This window comes from Trichechus manatus, unplaced genomic scaffold (assembly GCF_000243295.1).
Source record: "Trichechus manatus latirostris isolate Lorelei unplaced genomic scaffold, TriManLat1.0 scaffold00111, whole genome shotgun sequence".
Lineage (NCBI taxonomy): Eukaryota > Metazoa > Chordata > Mammalia > Sirenia > Trichechidae > Trichechus > Trichechus manatus.
In genome coordinates, this window is record NW_004444047.1 from 2,618,239 (window position 1) to 2,636,536 (window position 18,298).

Genomic DNA, 18,298 nt, shown 5'->3' on the forward strand with positions numbered 1-18,298 from the left:
GAATTATGGTGTTGGTGAAGAATATTGAATATACCATGGACTGCCAGAAGAACGAACAAATCTGTCTTGGAAGAAGTACAGCCAGAATGCTCCTTGGAAGCAAGGATGGCAAGACTTGGTCTTATGTACTTCGGACATGTTATCAGGAGGGACAGTTCCTGGAGAAGGACACCATGCTTGGTAAACAGAGGGTCAGTGAAAACGAAGAAGACCCTCAATGAGATGGACTGACGCAGTGGCTGCAACAACGGGCTCAAACATAGCAACGACTGTGAGGATGGCGCAGGACCGGGCAGTGTTTCGTTCTGTTGTACGTAGGGTCGCTGTCAGTCAGAACCCACTCGAGGGCACCTAACAACGACAACAACACAACATAGTGCAAGGAGCCCTGGTGGCACAGTTGTTAAGCGCTCTGCTGCTATAAGAATGGCGGTGGCAGTGTCAGACCTCCTCATCTAACTTCGTAAGGGCGGAGGAGAATCATTATGAGCATCAACAGCCCGAGGCTGATTCCAATGAGGCAAGGTCAGACATACCTCCACCCTCCAACCTAGTTCCCCTGTTAGTACACCCAATCAAGTATTGGCTGAAGGCAGAGTTATAGCTCTCTGTAATCGATAATACCCAATATTCATTTCCATCATACATTTAGGTCTGCTTTACAACATTAGGTAGGAGAAACATTCAGTATCCATAGCACATTCAGATAAACACATAACCCTTTTTAAAACATTCCAGTTTCATCTTTCCCACCCCTTGACTATCTTCCCATTCCTATGCATGTGGCCTCTGGCTGGGTGAAACTGGAAGACCGTGGCCCGCTATCAATCATCCCATTTAACCAGCCTGGCCCTTGCCCTGAGCCACTCCAGATGCAGCTTTTCTCCCTCAGCTGTAGCATAACATCTCTCACTTTCCTTTCAGTCATTATAGGTAACAACCAAAGTAACCATCTAGGAATCAAGTTTCACTTCCCACACCCCTTCGTTCTTTCTCTGACAAAGTCCCATGCTTCCATGTGTCTGGAGCCATTGCAATGATCCCACTCCTGACACCAACTGTAAAAATTGTGTGGGGCCAGCGTCTGACCTCCTCTAACTTCACGAAGGGGAGAAAGAATCACCATCAGCATCTGCTCAAAGCTAATGCCTATGAGGCAGAGTCAGACATACCTCCTCTCTCCACCATCTTTACCAATTCTGACACCAACTGTCCCTCCCACGGCACTCTCCACTTCTCTGCTGGGTTCAATAACTCATTGCAATGGCCACACAGAACTCACAGACAATACTCACTATCATGGGGTTTATCAGGGAAGTAACAGGCTACAGTTCAGGATCAGAAATGACTCAGGATACAGTTCTTCAGTCAGGGCAGCCTCTTCTCAGCCATGCTCACAGGCAGGTCTCTCTGGCCCTCGGCGCCTCAGCCCCTCAGGCCCTCGGCCTGGCCTCTGCCTTGCTCAGGCAAGTGTTACAAATCTTTTTAGCTCCTCCAGTAAGTGCCCAGAGGCACCCCACTCCACCAAGAATCCCCAGCCTGAAGGTGCTCAGCTCTCTCGCTCCGTGGGTGAGCACACCCACTGTAGCCACCTGGCTCTGTGGGCCAAGAAGCCCACCATGCCGTCTTGCACTGGTCTCCTCATTCTGCTGCTGCCAGTTCTCTGCCTCGCCTGCTGCCGCTTCTCGCCATCTTGCGCCATCTCTGGTGTTACAGCTCTCTCTCTGTCTTCTGGTTCTAGGAGGTTCTCAGCACAAGGATCCTAGGTCCAAAGGACGCACTCCACTCCTAGCTCTTCTTCTTGGTGGTAGTGGGTCCCCTCCCTCTCTGCTTGCTTCTCTCTCCTTTTCTCTTGTAAGATAAAAGGTATGTCTCAAGTAAGGGCGTGACTTGAATAAGGGTGGCAAGTGTGGTGACTGGGGTAAGGGTGGTGACTTGAGTCACACCCTCTAGTAAGTGACTCAAGATACACCCCACCCTAATCCTGTCTCATTAACATAACGGACAACTCACTCCCAAATGGGACCATAACCACAGACATAGAGGCTAGGATTTACAAGATATCACAAAATGGAAAATAGTTACATCAGATCACAAAATGGAGAATGACTACATCATCACATAACTGTCAAATTATCTCATTACATAACTGCCAAACCACTGAAAATCATGGCCCAGTCAAGTTGACACATAACCTTAACCATCACAGGTTCCATACACCTTAACCCCACCCAATCATTGTGTGGGAGTCACAAAGACGATGGCTAGAAGGGCCATATTGAGTAATTCACTGCACCATAGGTGCTAACCAAAAGGTTGGCGGTTTGAACCCACCAGCCGCTCCACAGGAGAAAGATGTTGGCAGTCTGCTCCCATAAAGATTACAGCTTTGGAAACCCTACGGGGCAGTTCTTCTCTGTCCTATAGGATCGCTATGAGTCGGAATCAACTCGATGGCAACGGGTTTGTTTTTTTTTGTCTTTTGGTTTGTTTTATTCTATAACACAGAGGGGGCAGCAGTGGGGCAGGGGTAGGATTCTCGTCTTCCACACAGGAGACGCAGGTTTGATCCCTAGCCAGAGCACCTCACGTGCAGCCACCCCCTCGTCTTTCAGTGGAGACTTGTGCGTTGCTGTGATGCTGAACAGATATCAGTGGAGCTTCCAGACTGAGATGGACTAGGAAGAAAGGCCTGCCATTCTACTTCTGAAAATCAGCCAGTGAAAACCTGTGGATCCCAATGGTCCAATCCACCACTGATCGTGGGGATGGTGCAGGACCCAGGTGGCGTTACCTTCCATCGTGCATGGGTCGCCATGAGCAGGGGGCCGGCTCAACAGCAGCTCACAACATTCTTCGCACGCAGGATGGGTCCTCCTCACAGTGAGCACTGTGTGGGGCTGATGAGCCAACTGAGGCTTGGAGGGTGCCCAGCTGGGTGCAGGCAGCCACGTCTGCGTGTCCTGGTCCCTCGTGGCAAAGTATCACCAGCTCAGGAGCGTATGATCTCACGGTTCTGGAGGCTGGGAGCCTAACTCAGGGTGTCAGTGGGCCGCGCTCTCTCTACCGGCTCTTGGGGGCGAGGCTTCCTCGTCTCTCCCAGCATCTGCAGCCCTGGGCCCTTCTTGGCTTGTAGGGGATCCTCACATGTGTCTCCCCCGTGTGGGACCCTGTCTCCACGTCTGCTCTCCTTTTTCATACGACCCCACCCAGAAGGGGTTAGGACTAGGAGCCCCGCTGCTGTGATATGTCTCAGCTAATCACATCTTCAAAGCAAAACCCTGCTTCCAAACAAGGTCCCCCTCACGGGCTCAGGGGTCGAGACTTCCACATACCTCTCTGGGAGACGCGATTTGATCCATAACAAGCTGTGATGGGGACCCAGGACTGGAGCCTTGCACCTCCCCAGCCTGGGTTTTTTCCCCGCAGCTGCTCTGCACAGCCTCATTTCCGGCCCGGCCGGGCCTGTGCCAGCTGCACCCGTTGATCTGGACAGGGAACAGCATCACCGGCTGTGGGCGCTGCCCCCGGGGCCTGCGGGGCGCAGAGGCTCCACTGCTCCCTGGAGAAGGGGCCCCGAGAACTGCGGGGTCGGACAGCAGCTCATCTCAGCCCACCCAGCCTCCCTCAACCATGCCCCACACGCCCAGAGCTCGAGGCTCCGCTGCGCAGCCAGCAGGCCAGCATGAAGTCAAGGAGCCGGCGGCCATGACTGCATAGCTGCTGATGAAAACCAAAACCAAACCAAACCCACTGCCTTCGAGTCAATTCCGACTCATAGCGACTTTGCAGGACAGAGCAGAACTGCCCCATAGGGTTTCCTAGGCTGTAATCTTTATGGAGCAGACTGCACATCCTTCTCCTGTGGAGCTGCTAATAGGTTCGAAACGCCAACCTTCTGGTTAGCAGCCGAGCACTTAACTACTGTGCTACAAGGACTCCTCTGACGAAAAGAGGCCTTCCAAAATAACAGATCAGCCTGAGCAAAGCTGCTCAGGGCCCCCGCCACCTCCAACCTCAGGCCGTCCAGGGCCCGGGAGGGGGCGATCGGCCTCAGCAGACCAGCTCAGGCTCTGAGCAGTGCCCAGAGAGAAATTCTCGGTGCCAGACCCTCAGGCCTGTTGATGGTCACAGACACGGCTCCTCGGAGCCTTTGCACAGGCTGGTGCATCCACACGGAAGGCCCTCCCGTCTTGACAATCTGGCACTTTAGAAGTATCACTTCCTCCAGGAAGTCCTCTGGGATTTCCCCCAGGCTGACAAGAGTCTCCTCCTCCTCCTTCTTCTCTGACCACATGTGGGATGCACTGTGCTTGAGGTCTGAGTTGGCTGGGCATGGCCGCCTAGCCCCATACGGGGAGGGCTTTGGAGGCAGGGGCCAGGTGGGATTTATCTCGGCCCTCCCCACTCAGGACCCGGCCCAAAGCCTGCCAGGTACAGATGTTATATAAAAAGAGCAGACCACATCAGAGACCTCATCCAAATGCAGCAGGTTTTGTTCACCGCCATGTGGAGATCAGCTCTGAGCCTGCCTTTAACAAGCCTCTAGCTGGGATAATAACACGAACCGTACACTCGAGCGGCAGGAGTCCATCACTGCACAGGGGCTGTGGTTACTTAACCCCCCGAGAAGGCAATCCCAGCACAGTAGGCCCAGGGGAAGGAGAAGAGTTACTGCAGGTGACATCAACCTGGAGCTCGGCCTTCCAGATGCAGGGGTGTGGCTCTCCCCAGGGCCGGGGCCCAGGAGAAGCCGAGTGCGGTGAGGGGCGGAGGCAGAAGCCGTCAAGGCCACGGTGGATCCGCTGCCCGCCCGCAGCAGCTGTGTGCCAGAAGAGCCTAAGTGTGCAAGACAACGAGACTGGTCTGGTGGTTGGGGCCAGGCCCCAGAACAGGGCATGATGCAGCCGCGCAGAATGACAATGTGAACAGCAGCCCGTCCCCCTCCCCCAGGCACCTGTGTCCTCCACAGTAGCCTTTTTCTCGGCTCATCTAAACACAGTCGGTGTATGCTTTAGGTAACATTGTATTATAAACATGTTTCATGGAGGCGTTTCAACCCCCACCCACACGAAGACAGTTGCCCTTGGACTTGGGCCCCTGAATGATCCAGGGCGAGCTTATCTCAGGAGCCCTCACTTGATCACATCTGCAAAGACCCTTTTCCCGAATCAGGTCACATTCACAGGTTCTGGGATGTGGACACACCTTCTCAGGGGCCACCATGCAGCCCCTCCTTCCTTTTCCCCACACGGCGCTGGTCCTCTGCCCAGGGCCATCTCAGGGACCCCAGGAAGGAAGAGGCTGCACCTCCAGGGCCATGTGGGGTCCAGCTCCTCAAAAGGCAGTGGACACCACGGCCGGGAAGCCTACACTTCTTCCTTCCTCCGCTCCCCACTGCCTCTCCCGGCCCCTCGATCCAGTCCGACTTCCTGACTACCAGCTGCCATCCAGCCAACACCGGCTCCTGGCGACCCGCTGTGTGCAGAGTAGAACTGTGCTCCATAGGGTTTTCATTGGCTGATTTTCCAGAAGCGGATCACCAGGCCTTTCTTCCGAGGTGCCCTGGGTTTGGTTAGCAGCTCGGCATGTTCACCATCGGCACCACCCAGGGACCCAAACGGGGGACAGCCCTCGGACACCCCGACCGTCCTCACTGCCCGTCACTCAGCTCCTTGACGTCTTTGGGAAAAACCCGTGAAATTCATTCACTTGCCCTGTTGGTCCCTGATGACTAAAGTCAAACACAGGCCATAATTCAAAGAACGTGGAAGTGTGGAGAACTATGAATGAAGGCTCGGCCCCCAGGACACTGCTCGGGGCTCACGGATGGGGCATCCCCATCCCCTCTGTTCACAACAGACACACATACATGTGCATGCATGATTATGTAAATATGCACAGGTTATTTTTTAATCAACACCCATGGAAGCAGCAGTCGAGAAATCAAATGACATATTGCATTGGGCAAATCTGCTGCAAAAGGCCTTCAAAGTGTTAAAAAGCAAAGATGACATTTTGAGGACCAAGGTGCACCTGACCCAAGCCATGGTCCTTTCCATCACTTCAATTCCCTGCAAAAGCTGGGCAATGAATAAGGAAGACCAAAGAACTGATGCCTTTGAATTGTGGTGTTGGCAAAGAATATTGAATATACCATGGACTGACAGAAGAATGAACAAATCTGTCTTGGAAGAAGTACAACCAGAGTGCTCCTTGGAAGCGAGGATGGCGAGACTTAGTCTCACATTCCTTGGACAAGTTATCAGGAGGGACCAGCCCCTGGAGAAGGACATCATGCTTGGTAAAGTAGAGGGTCAGCAGAACACAGGAAGACCTTCAGTGAGATGGACTGACACAGTGGCTGCAACAATGGGCTCAAGCATAACGATTGTGAGGATGGCGCAAGACCGGGCTGTTTCATTCTGTTGTATGCAGGGTCGCTGTGAGTCAGAACCAACTCGACAGCACCTAACAACACCAACAACATTTTTGAACAAAATTTGGAACATGTTTAAATGTTCTTCAACTGGCTTTTGTTTTTTAACCTAATAACTTACAAAAAAAAAAAAACAACTAAAAGTTCCAGCCTCCTTTCTGTGTCAGAAGCCCTGGCACACCCACCTCAATCCCATGGGTGGCCGAGTGGTCCCAGACCGGTCTCCTCACTGGAGACCACACTTCTCCCACACCACGGGGGCCCCTGCTCCGGCAGCCAGCTCAGCTTCTCTCACGGGCTTCTGGAGGCTAATTTTCTAAATATGGAATTATCAGGCACAAAGGGGCAGGTGCACTTAGAATTTCAGTGGGTACCACCAAACGACCCTCCCATTTACACCCACGAAGCATGTTTCCCTGTCCTGAGAACACTCTTCTTACAGGTAGACCTGGGTTTCAGAGGGGTCCGGCCCCTCCTCCCCACCCTCCCCCAGCGTCACCTGTTGGAAAGTCACACCAAACCACTTGGGTGAGACCAGCTTCCTCCCTAACCTACTTAAGGGCCGCCTGCTAATTATAACCACGAGCCCAGGCAGCTGTTCTCCGGAGTGGCCTCCTCTCACCGCGGCTGTGGGCAGCGTGGGCTCTGAGACCTAACCATCCCCATGATGCAGACCCGGCCATCCTGAGACCTCAGCACGTCATTCATTCAGTCCCCCATTCAGCCAAGAGGCAAGGGGGCCCACTCTATGCCGAGTGCTGGGCTGGCTCGTGGCCAGCGATGACACAGACGCAGTGCCTGGCCCCAAGGAGCTCCTGGTCAAGGGGGGCGGGGACAGACATGGACACCGCCACAGGCAGAAAGACCACTGCACCGGTGGGCGTGGGAGCTCCGGGCTCAGGACACACCTCTCAGGGTCCGCCCCCCACCCCAACAATTACACACTCAAACCTGCAGGGACCTCAAGAAGCCACCGCCTCCTGAGGCTGTCTCCCCCCACCGCAGCCCAGCTGGGAGTGTCCACGTTCCTCCTGCAGCCTCTGAGCACACTCATCTGTGCCCTCGGCCTGTTCTGGGGCTAGACCCACCCCCCCACTCCAGGGACAGTGGTCAGCCCTGCTTTTCTTTGGGTCCTAAGAACTGGAAGCAGGGCTCGGGAGCAAATGTTTGCAGAACGGAACTGAGTGTAGGACACTTCTCCCTCTTCTCCCCAGATTGGGCCCCATCCAGGGCTGCCCAGAGGGGACGGCAGTAAATGGCTGCTGGGGGATAAGCCCACCCACCTCCCACGCTCACCCCTGCACTCAACGTCTCCCCAACATCTGTCCCCTCTGAAGGGGCTGTAGTTGCTTCACTCCTGGCTCCCCCAGAGGCCCAGACCCCAGCCTAGTTGTTGTTAGATGCCATCGAGTTGGTTCCAACTCATAGCGACCCCGTGTACAGCAGAATGAAACCCTGCCCAGTCCTGCGCCATCCTCACAATCGTTGCTGTGTTTGAGCCTATTGTTGCAGCCACTGTGTCAGTCCATCTCGTTGAGGGTCTCCCTCTTTTTCGCTGACCCTCTGCCTTACCAAACATAAGGTCCTTTTCTAGAGATTGGTCTTTCCTGATGATGTGTTCAAAGTAAGTGAGTTGAAGTCTCCCCACCCTCGCTTCTAGGGAGCACCCTGGTTGTATTTCTTCCAAAACAGATTTGTTTGTTCTTCTGCAAGTCCACAGAACATTCAGTACTCTTCACCAACACCATAATCAAAGGTGTCAATTCTTCTTCAGTCTTCCTTATTCATTGCCCAGTGTTTGCATGCGCATGAGGTGATTAAAAACACTATGGCTTGGGTCAGGCGCACTTTAGCCCCCAGACTGACCCAGCAGGCACTCAGTAAGCAGGCTGAACCAGCTCACAGCCCTCTGTGGGCACACCTTCTCAAGCACACAGCACACTGCATTGTAACCTTTTTGTACGTGTGTCCCCCCGCCCACAGCATGCACCTTTATCCACACGTGTCGGCTTGTGGCAGGGAGTCCCCACTCCTTCCGAACCCTGACCTCTGTCCCTCTGAGCGCCTCACAGGGTTGTCTCAACAGCCACCTGTGGCCACTGCAACAGCTCCCGACTCGTGTGCTGTTCTCGTAATACGACACCGACACTGCTCTCACCAAGTGGGGGGCTTGAGACCCCTCCCCCTGAACCGGGATGGACCTGGTGACTGCCTCAACAGAATACAATGGAAATGACACCACGTGACTGTTAGAGACTGCCACACACCTCTGCCTCACTTTCTTCAGACGTGCATTCTTGGAACCCAGCTGCCATGCTGTGAGGAAGCCCAAGCTAGCCATGAGGAGCGACCACAGGCTGAGGCCACGTGGAGGTGTTCTGGCTGGCAGGCCAGCTGATGCCCACGACAGCCAGCATCAACCACCAGGCATGCAACCCGGGACGCCTCCAGATGATGCCAGCCCAGCTGTAGCAGGTGATTGTCACCCCCAGCCTCTGGTCTTCCCCTACGCATCCCAGACATTACGGAGAAAAGACAAGCCATCCCTGCTGTGTCCTCTCTGACTTTCTGACCCGCAGAACCCGTGAGCGTAACAGAATGGCTGTTTTATGCCGTGAAGTTAAGGGCAGCTCATCACGCAGCCATAGGAAGCTAGAAGGCCACCCCAGGGGTGACATCTAACACCACTTTGCAAACTCTTTGTCGCCCACCTCCGTGAGCTCCAGGGGGCCACCATCATGCTCTGCTGAGAGCCTGCCCTCCAACCCTGAGGTTGGCCCACCTCCTCCCCTGCCCAGATTCCACCAGGGGTCCGACTCCTGCCGCCCACACCCGATTTCACGAAAACTCAAGAACACGTGACCCAATTCAGTGGCTCTCGGCCTCTGACCTCTGAGTTTCTGCAAAGAATCTGCAAATACGTTTATACCATGACTGTCTGCAGGTGAATTCCATAATCTATCTTGCTTGGTGATGCAATGGTTAAGCGCTCGGCTGCTAATCAAAAGGTTGATTAATGGCTCCCCAGGAAAAAGACCTGGCAATCTGCTTCTGTAAAGATTATAGCCTAGGAAACCCTATAAGGCAGTTCTACTCTGTCATGTGGGGCCGCCATGAGTCAGAAACTGACTGGACGGCACCCAACAGCAACATCTTCTGTACAGGAGGTCCCCGGGTTAAACTGTGGACAACCATACTTAAGAACGAACGGCCAGAAAGCCTGTTATATTAAAAATTTGAGTTAAATACATGTAATGGTACTTGATAACAAATGTGTGTACTACTGCGGGACTCCCATGAAAACACTGTGGGGTTTGGAAGTGTTTCTCAAGTGTTTTATATGCATAGAAACGTAGAATATCTACTATACGCTAAGGCACGAACATTTGACTCACTGACGCTAAGTAAGCACGGTACGTGCCTCTTCTGACTTCCCCACAAATTCGACTGAAAGGCGGAGTTAGGACCAGATCTTGTTCGTAACCTGGGGGCTGCCTGTACACGGGGACTGTGATTTTTCCATTGTATGTAGATGCATATGGAGTTTTTAAAAGGTAGAAGCACCCTTGCAAGCGTTGGGAAATTCCCAGTTGCTTTCATTACTATTTTCTTAAGCAGATGACCAGCTGTGACTACCAGGATGTGCGTTTATTCTTGACACTGAAAAGGGATCTTCATTCTCCGAAAGCTTGGGGGACCCATAATGGGAACCCCGGCAGCTTCCCTGCTCTGGGAAAAAAGCTCAGAACCCATGGTTCACAGAAGAAATGTCAGGTTTCAAATTGCTCCGGATCTAATTTCTGGAACTTTCCTACCAAGTGAAAAGTTAGATTCTCTGAAACAGCACTTTGCAGCTGACAAAGCCCTTCATGCATTCTCATCCTTCACCTTGAAACCACTCCATGGTGTAAACAGGGCCAGCATGGGGGCTCAGGTGCCACTCCTGGTCATCTCCCCTCCTCCCTCCCACAGCCCACTCCCCACTTCCCCCCACAGCCCCCTCCCCACCTTCCCCAAAGCCCTCTCCTGACTTGGTCTCCCTGAGGCCCCCTCCTGAGGCAGTGAAATCATTCCCTCCACAGCCAGGGTCCCCAGAGAAGACGCCTACTACATCTTGATCCGGGAAGGGAAATGCTCAAAATCCAGGGAGATGTTGTCTGGAATTTTTACAGGCACCAGGGAGGCAGATATTCTCACGCCCACTTGGCCCAGGCTCCAGAGGTTAAGTGAATAGCCCAAAGGCACTCAGCCAGGAGGGGCCGAGCCAAGATTCAGTCCCAGGAGGTCTGTCTCCCTCCCGTGGACCACCCCTGGTCCAAGGCAGCTCCAGCAATTTCCAGCCACCACCCACCACCCACCACCACGGCCCCGCCCACCGCGGCCCCACCCACGCTAGCTCCCATCCCAGGGGTCCTCAGCCAGGCCTGACCCCAAAGGCAGCTCCTTCCGCGCAGTGTAATCCCACGACCAGCAGCCCTGCACTCTGGGAGCCGGGATGAGTTTATCATCTTCTGGGCTGGCTCCAGGAGGGGTCCTCCCAACTTCCAACCCAGCCAGGGCTGGCCCCTTTGATTCCTACGCAGGCACCTCCCCCTCAGGCCTCCCCAACACCCGGGAACGGCCTGGCCTTGGCAGCAAGCCCAGGTCCACTGCAGCAGGCTGTCCCCGTGGGCCAGTCACCAACAGGATGAGCCAAAGGGGAAAAGCCTCACGTTCCACACGGAAACACGCTAGCCCCCCAGCGACCAGGAGGAGGGGCCTCGGTGACTTCTGAGAGGCCGCAGGGACGCGGAGGACCACGCTGCTGGCACTAAGGTTCGTGCTCCAGGGCAGGCCACCGCCCCGAGCCTGTCATCTGTGCCAGGGTGACCACAGCGATGCCGAGCTCTCGGGATCGAATGGGACAAGGTAAGGGCACAGCAGGAGGAAGCTGAGGGCTGGAGGGGTCCTTAAACAGGCACTGCCTGACGCTGGACAGCCCCGTGACGCTGGCCGGCCCAGGGACACACCGCCATGGCTACGACAATCACAGCCGTTGGCAGGCACCGACCCCGGGGGTCTTGTCCTGCTGTCCCGGCGATGCTACTCCCTCGCTGGACAGCCCTGGGGGGCCTCTCACCCATCGGCCTAGTTTCTGAGGTCTTGAACGTCTGGGGAGTTCTCCTTCCTGAACCAGTGGGGGACTATCCCTTCCAGCCCCACAGAGCTCACAGCAAGGGGGCAGACAGGACGATGGTGCCCCAGGACACGCTCTCCAAGCACACCCAACTCCTCTGTTCAGGTGCCTCCCTGCTCAACAGCCTTCCACAGCTCCCACAGCCAGCAGGACACACCTCCACCCCAGCCCTCCCCTGAGCCCTCCTGGCACCATGCCCACCAAGTCCCCAACTCGTACCTCACCGCTCCACGACCCCAAGCCCCAACCCTGGCTCCCACCTCCCTCTCCAGGCAATACTGGCCATGCCCACCTCCCCCACCTGTGGGGCCATGCTCGTCGTTCAAAGCCCATGTCCGCGAGACAGCCTCCCTTGGCCACACAGCAGGCTCAGTCCCGAAGGCCAGGTGCTGGGAGCAACAGCTACACACAGGGGTGTGGGCCATAGCGAGCCCCTCACTCGGGGAGGCAGGGAAAGAAAACAGCCAGGGGCCACACTGTTGCCTCCCCACAGAGGAAGCAAGAGAGCCCCTAAACCAGTTGCCTCTGAGTTGACCCCGACTCTTGGTGACCCCACGTGCACCACAGTAGAACTGAGCCCCAAAGGGTTATCAATGGCTGGTTTTTCAGAAGTCGATCACCAAGCCTTTCTTCTGAGGTGCCTCTGGCTGGACTCGAATCCCCAACCTTCCAGTTAGCAGCCGAGCGTGTTCACCATTTGTGCCACCCAGGAACTCCAAGAGCGCCCAGGAAGTTACAAAGAGGATGTCCCGAGGAGGCAAGGGCAGAGAGCCGGGCTGGCCGAAAGCCAGGCCTGGGACTGTTTGCCCCCAGCAAGGTGGGGAAGGACACTCCCCATGCCGGGCTGGCAAACCGCAGGGCTCGGCGGTGGTCCATGCGCATGCGTGAGGGCAGGCCTCCACCCATGCAGGGTGGCCTCGTGGACTCCCCGCCATGTGGCTCCACGTCAGCAACTTTCAGCAATTCCTGGGACTCCTCCGGCACCAGGTGCCCACATCCCTATGGATGTTATTTCATCTCCGGAAGAGCCCAGCCCTTCCTGGCCAGCGGGGCATCCAAGGACTCTCACGGGTGGAATCCGGAACGCTGGGGCTCAGCGGGCATCTGAGCCCATACCCCACACACACCACGCACAGGAAACCAGCAGTGCCCAGAGAGGGTGGGACAGTCTGTGGCCAGGCGGGCTCCCAGGCTTGTGCTTGTCCCAGTGTCACACCGCTTCAGGCCAGGGCGGTACCGCTGGACCCAAAGTGAGCTCGCCTGGGTCTTCAGCGGATCTCTGGGGCCCAGCACACAACAGATGCCCCGAGAGCGTCCCTGGAGTCCAGTGGAAGACAGGAAGCCATTCGGTGACCGCAGGGCTCTGGATGCTTGGGCAGGGGTGTGGTCATTAATGATCTGAATGACAACAGTGACTTCCAGATCCTGAGCCCAGGCTGGGGGCCAGGCGCCGCACCCAGCAGTTTCTACCCAAGCCCGTTCAGCCAGCCCCAGCGCAGGGCAGAGCAAACCTGCACAGCGAGGATTCGAACCCAGGTCTGCCAGGTCCCAGGGCTGGCTCACCCCTGCCCCGAGAGGGTCCTAGAGTGTTGGGCTCACCCCAACAGAGCCCCTCACTGCCCAGACCCTCCGGCACAGGAAGGCGTCTTTGTGGGGGGCCCAGCAGGCATGGCGGCAAAGTCGCCAGCTGCCCCCCAACCAGGCCTCAGCATGATGGGGTCCAGCTGAACCCTGGCTCCTTCCAAAAGCCCAGACAGCCGGGGGAGCTCAGACCGACTCAACGGCACCCAACAACAGCAGCAAGCCGGCTCGATGTTTAAGCTTTAGAGGGAGCTTGGCCAAGCTATTTCGCCACGTGGCTGCCCTGTTTTTCAGTCCTCTCAGGAGTGATGAGGGTTCCCGTTTCTCCACATCCTCGGCAAGGACTTCCTGTCTGTGTCTGTCACAGCTAACCTAGTGTGACAGCTTCCTCACGTGGCTGGATCTGCATTTGCCCGGCGGCAGACGAGATTCAGCATCTCTTCCTGTGCTCATGGATCACTCCCGTATCTTCTTTGAAGATTTTGCCCGTTTTGAAATTTGGTTATTTGTTATTGCATGGTTGAGTCACAAATTGTTGTTGGGTGCCGTCGAGTCGTTCCGACTCACAGCGACCCTGTGTACAACAGAATGAGTCATAAGATGCAGCCCTTTATCAGGTACCTGATTTGCAAATACTTCTGGCTGTTCCTGGGCTGTCTTTTTACTTTCTTGATGGGTCTCCTCTGCAGCACGAATGGTTTTCGTTTTGATGAAGTCCAATTTGTTTATTTTTTCTAAGAAAACATTGCCTAATTCAAGGTCACAAATATTTATGCCTACATTGTCTTCTAAGAGTTTTATAGCTATAGCTAGAAAACTTTTCCTAAACAATGAATAAATCGTTGCTGTCAGCTGTTGTCAAAATGGCCCAATTCATGGTGACCCCACGCACAACAGTATGAAGTGCCGCCCAGTCCTGCACAATCCCCATGAGTGGTTGTGGATAGGATTGTTGTGACTCACAGGGTTTTCACTGGCTGATTTTTGGAAGTAGATCACCAGGCCTTTCTTCCTAGTCTGTCTCAGTCTGGAAGTTCCATAGAAACCTGTTCAGCATCATAGCAACACGCAAGCCTCCACTGATGGATGGGTGGTGGCCGTGCCTGAGGTGCACTGGCCGGGAATCGAACTCAGGTCTCCCAAAGGGAAGGTGAAGACTGTACCACGGAGCCACCGCTGCCCTCAGAATCACGTATGTTGTTGCTGTTAGCTGCTGTTGCGTTGACTCTGAGTCTGAGCGACCCCCGTCCAGCACAACGAAACATTGCCCGGTCCTGCACCATCCTCATGACCGTTGGTATCTTTGGACCCATGTCTGCAGTCACTGTATCAATCCATCTCACGGAGGGTTTTCCTCATTTTTGCTGCAAACGAAATACCTCACTGCTGTTTTTCTCATGAGAATGGTTTCTCCACCGGTGAGCTGCGCGGGTGGTGCCATCCCACCAGGTGAGTTGGAGGCCTCGCTGCCTGCTGTCATGCTTCATGTCATCATTTGCTCTTTGTCATCGGTATCACTAAGGCACGACAGGACGCTGTCTACTCAGCTGAGTGGGAAGACCCCCGACGTCGGGCACGGAAACCCCTCTGAGCCATGGACACCAGCCCGTGTTCACAGCTTTTGGCGCCCACTGGCATCTTCAGAACAATCCAGGCGGCCAACCAGGCGAGGGTGCTACCTGACCCCAAGCCAGCTCACCCTCCAGGCCGGGGGTGAGAGCGACCACCTCAGGCTGAGTCCAGTGTCTGCTCTGTGCGCTCACAGCACCCCGGAGGGAGGCGTCAAAGCCAGCCGCGCTTTACAGAAAGCAGAGGTAGGCTTGACCGACCCACACTGAGGCCGGCCAGGGCTTGCAGCGACATCAGACTGGCTTCAAGTCCGTGGCCCCTGCCCTTCGACAAACACCCCCGCAGCATCCCAGCATGTGAGACGCTGACGGGGGACAAACAGACAAGGGGGTCCTAGTCCCCACTGCCGAAAGGAAGCAACAGGGAGGGGCAGGCTCTGGCCCCCAAGCCCAGAGAGGAGGCGCCTGCGGGACACCAAGCCTCTCGCCCCTCCTGAGGGGCCTTGGGGACCCACAGGCTAAGAGCGTTTAGGGATGGAGGCAGAAGCCACCAGACACAAGACCCACTCGGGAGTCCCTGTGACCTCGGGCTCACTCCGACTCTCACCTGTGCACCCCGACCACTCCGTGCACCCTGACCGCTCTCTGCCCGGGGTCCAGGCTCCTTCCCCTCCATCTCCTCCCCTGCCCCCCTTTTCTCCTCTCTAGTACCCTCAGAACTCCCTGCTCCAGCCAGCCTCACCGCAGCCACCCTGTTCACTGTGAGATCTCAGCGTACTGGGAAATGGTTTTTTGGTTTTGATCTAACTGGCTTCCATGCCCTGTTTCTGCGAAGCACCGGGAGAACTGAAATCGTTACACTATTCTTCAAGCGGGGTTTCTCAGCCTCAGCGCCGCTGACGTTCTGCTCTGGACAATTCGGGGGGGAGGGGTTCCTGTGCACCACAAGGGGTTAAGCAGCACCCCCGGCCTCTACCCGCCTGATGCCAGGAGCATCCACCCTATAGTGACTTCAACAGATGTCCCCTGGGGGCAAACCATGCCAGACCAGAGTGAAGGAAGGGAGGGCGAGGGGGAGGGAGAGGGGGAAGGAGGAGAGGGAGGGAGGCAGGGGTGAGGGGCAGAGGGGCTGTGGATCCAGAGGGCCCAGACACTGGGGTCATAGGGAGTCCCTGCTGGGTGCCATTGGACCCCACCCTTCACTTGCCAAGGCTCAGTTACTCATCTGTAAAATGGGCTCACCATCCTCACCCCACAGGGCTGTGGCCACGTCCCTAAAAGCAAGTCCACGGAGCCCTGCGCACAGTCGGCGCCCATACATGCAGCTCTCCCTGACAACATGGCCGGCTCCGTGAGGGTGTCTGCCTTCCCGCAAGACCGACAACACCCCACACCCGGGTGAGGAAAGCAAACCACCGACCCACCCGCTGGCCGAGGTCTGAGCTCAAGGGCAGTGGGGCTGTACCTGTCTCTCCGGGCATCCCCATGGTGTGGCCCGTCTGGGGGCCGGCCCGCGCTCTCCGGGCAGCTCGGCCCGTGCTCCTGGAGGCTGCAGTGGCAGACAGTGGGAGAAGTCTGACCCAGCCAGCCAGAGGGTCACGAGGCAGCTGACAGCTCCTGCGCGAGGAGGCGCAGGGCCAGCCCCTTCCCGGCACACCAAAATAGACTCCCGCCACGCTCCAGAGGGCCACCTGTTTCCTGATGTCCGGGAAGGGGACTCTGGAAGGGCACCTCATGGTGGGGGGGTGGGGAGACTATTCATTGACGCCCCACATGCCAAGTGCAGCACTAATGAGCTCCCAAAATCCTCCTTTTCTGGGTTGAATTGAGGAGCCCTGATGGTGCAGTGTTTAGAGCGCTCAGCTGCTAACCGAAAAGTCGGGGGTTCGAACCCACCGGCCGCTCTGTGGGAGAAAGACGTGGCAGTCTGCTTCCATAGAGATTTATAGCCTTGGAAGCCCTATGGGGCAGTTCCACTCTGTCCTAAAGGGTCACTGTGAGTTGGAATTGAATTGACAGCAACGGGTTTGGCTTTTGGTTTATGCACTGAATTGTATCCTTTCCCAAAATATGTGTTGGAATCCTAACCCCTGTAGCTGTGGATGTAATCCCATTTGGGAAAAGGGTTTTCTTTGTTACGTTAATGAGGCCACATCAGTGTAAAAAAAACCAAACCCGTTGCCATGGAGTCAATTCTGACTCATAGTGACCCTACAGGACAGAGTAGAACTGCCCCATAGGGTTTCCAAGGAGCGGCTGCTGGATTCGAACTGTCGAACTGTTGGTCAGCAGCTGAGCTCTTAACCACTGTGCCACCAGGGCTCAGTGTAGGGTATGTTTTAAACCAAACACTTTTAAGATATAAAAATAGCAGACAAGACACAAAAGCAAGCAAGCAGAGATGGGGAAAGACTGATGCCGCGTAGAGACCTCCAAGGACCAGGGAAGAGAAGCTGAAAGAGTTAGGGACATTCTCTCAGAGCCGACAGAGGGAGAAAGCCTTCCCCTGGAGCCGGTGCCTGGATTCGGACTTCTAGCCTCCTGAACTGTGAGAAAAGAAACGTCGGTTCCTTAAAGCGGCCCATGGTGGTATTTCTGCTACAGCAGCACTCGGAGACTCAGACAACTCCCAACAGCTCCGTGTGGTGGGGGTTACAACCCAATGTACCAGAGGGGAAACTGAGGCTCAGGAAACTCAGTGACCTGCAGAAGGCCCCTGGGCGGTGCACAGCAGCCTTGGGCTCCCACTGGTGCAGGCAACTGCAGTCCCGCTAGGTGTCCCCTCGGTTCCCCTGCAGAGCTTGTCACTTTGGAGTTCTCTGCAGCAGCCCTATTTGGACCCAGCAGCAGGGTAACCCTGGGGTCTGCCCAGGGCCCAGCAGTGGTGGCAGGAGGAGCGTGTTATCCTGGCTAACCACCTGGCGACCTGCAGATCGCTCACTGGGTAGCCAGGGGCCACGTCTCCGCGGGCAGAAGGCTGCTAGCCAGCAACCCACAGTACATTCACACCTCACACCGCTCCCACAGCTCTGGATGGCCCAGTCACCCCTTCACAGTCCCCCGGCAGGAAAAGCCAGATCCGACCAGCTGGGGCTGAGCGCGGGGGACCTGTCTTTGCTGCCTGCCTGTTCTGATGCCCATCAGTCACGCAAGTGGACACCCCTACCTGCCCGCCCCGTGAGAGCGGAGGATTGGCAAGTCTGCAGGGAACACAGAGGGACTGTCTACTGTCACCACGGGGGCCCACCAGTGATGGACACAAACATGGTCAACGCAATGAAACCCGAAACCTGTTGCTGTCAAGTCAATTCGGACTCACAGCGACCCTATAGGACAGAGTAGAACTGCCTCAGGACACAATCCAGTTTTGTAGATCCAGTCCTGCCTTACTAACACAACTGCCACCCATCCTCCCTCATTAACATCATAGAGGTAGGATTTACAACATATAAGAAAATCACACAGTACCAGGAATCATGGCCCAGCCAAACTGATACACACATTTTTGGGGAGACATAATTCAAACCATGACAT

General features: G+C 55.7%; 1 protein-coding gene across 1 annotated transcript in view; it reads right to left on the reverse strand.

Moving 5' to 3' along the window:
- ABLIM2 (actin binding LIM protein family member 2) overlaps positions 1-7,740 on the reverse strand; it is a 140,855-nt gene extending 133,115 nt beyond the window's left edge. Inside the window, exon 1 of the mRNA XM_012557600.1 lies at positions 7,736-7,740. The gene's annotated coding sequence lies outside the window, so the exon portion shown is untranslated. The remainder of the gene's footprint in view (positions 1-7,735) is intronic.
- Between the last annotated feature and the right edge of the window lie 10,558 nt (positions 7,741-18,298).